Source organism: Trichechus manatus, unplaced genomic scaffold (assembly GCF_000243295.1).
Source record: "Trichechus manatus latirostris isolate Lorelei unplaced genomic scaffold, TriManLat1.0 scaffold00015, whole genome shotgun sequence".
Lineage (NCBI taxonomy): Eukaryota > Metazoa > Chordata > Mammalia > Sirenia > Trichechidae > Trichechus > Trichechus manatus.
In genome coordinates this window covers 24,200,778-24,202,265 of record NW_004443951.1, presented here as the reverse complement: position 1 = coordinate 24,202,265, position 1,488 = coordinate 24,200,778, and the positions used below count along the sequence as shown (strand labels likewise).

Here is a 1,488-nt window from a genome sequence, read left to right as displayed (position 1 = left end):
CAAAACAATATGTGTATTAATTGTTTAATGAGAAACTAATTTGCTCTGTAAACCTTCATCTAAAGCACAACAACAAAAAATTAAAAAAAAAAAAAGAGACGCTCATAGAAAATGAGGTGCAACTTGGCCAGGGTTGGGGGGCATGGGGATGGAGGGGAAAAGGGCCAAGGAACGCAACTACCCTATGATGCTGAAAGCTTTCAGCAGGGCTTCCAGACTAAGATGGACTAGGAAGAGAGGCCTGATGACTGATTTCCCTAAACCAGCCAATGAAAATAGATCACAATAGTTTGATCCACAACCGATCATGGGGATAGCGCAGCACCTGGGTGTTTTGTTTCACTGTGCACGGGGTCGCCATGAGTTGATGGCAGCTAACAAGAACAACACAATCACCCATCATTTTTCCCATCTTCCCCTAAGAGTAGCCATTCAGGAGTGACTTCAGGGATTCTAGACATGATAGAAATGGTGTTGAGGAATTGGTGATACCAAATCCCAATGTTGCATCCAGTTGACAATATGTGTCTCTGGCCATACATCTCTGGGCTTTAGTTTGAGTGTCCATACACGGGTGAGAAGTTATCACTGTTACCTCTCTGTCTCAGGGATCATGCCCCTCTTTTTCTCATCAAAACACATTTATTTAGCACCTACTGCATGGTGTGGGGCGGCAAGGGGCATCACCATCTGCATTAAGGCAGTCAAAGCCTAGTTATGCTGAAAATATGTATGTAAACACAGATGGTTTGGCTAAATTCATTCTTCTTTATCCTTGAGTGGTGAGGAACACAGACAAGAAAAACCTAGGTGAGTTATTAAATGGGGTTTGAGTAGAGTGTATACCTCGTATTTCCACCAGAATCTTTTGGCTCTGTGTGGAAATAACCTTTGATTGTGTTTCTAACAGGTGCTTAAGATAGTAGGAGGTCAGCACTGTTCACCCTGTGACAGACCATCCAATCCACCTATTAGGTTTGTACAGCTGCGACTCTTCTTTGGACTTAAGGGGTCCAAGAAACAAGTGAGAAGAGAGAACACTTTAGAGTCTAAAAGGGGGTGATTCTCTGGCTCAGGCAGGGAATTAATTAGCCATGGGGGAAAGGATAACTTTGTCCTTTGTAAGTCAGGTTGTTTAATGTCTCTGTCATTTGCTTATTACACACACACACACACACACACACACACACACACACACACACAATACCAAATAACTAGCTGCTGTTGAGTTGACTCTGACTCATGGCAACCCCACGTGTGTCAGAGTAGAACTGTGCTACATGGGGTTTTCAATGGCTGATTTTTTTTTTGTAAGTAGATCACTTGGCTTTTCTTCTGAGACATACATACATACATATATATGTAAGTATATACATATACATGTATAATGTAAGTATATACATACACATGTATACACACACACATATATGTGTGTGTGTGTATATATATATATGTAGCCCTGGTGGTGCAGTGGTGAGAATCTCGGCT

At 41.8% G+C, this 1,488-nt stretch overlaps 1 protein-coding gene across 1 annotated transcript in view; it reads right to left on the bottom strand.

Annotated features, from left to right (window-relative positions):
- The window catches only part of CSMD2 (CUB and Sushi multiple domains 2), a 752,464-nt gene that overhangs the window by 55,315 nt on the left and 695,661 nt on the right, over positions 1–1,488 (bottom strand). The window lies entirely within an intron of this gene.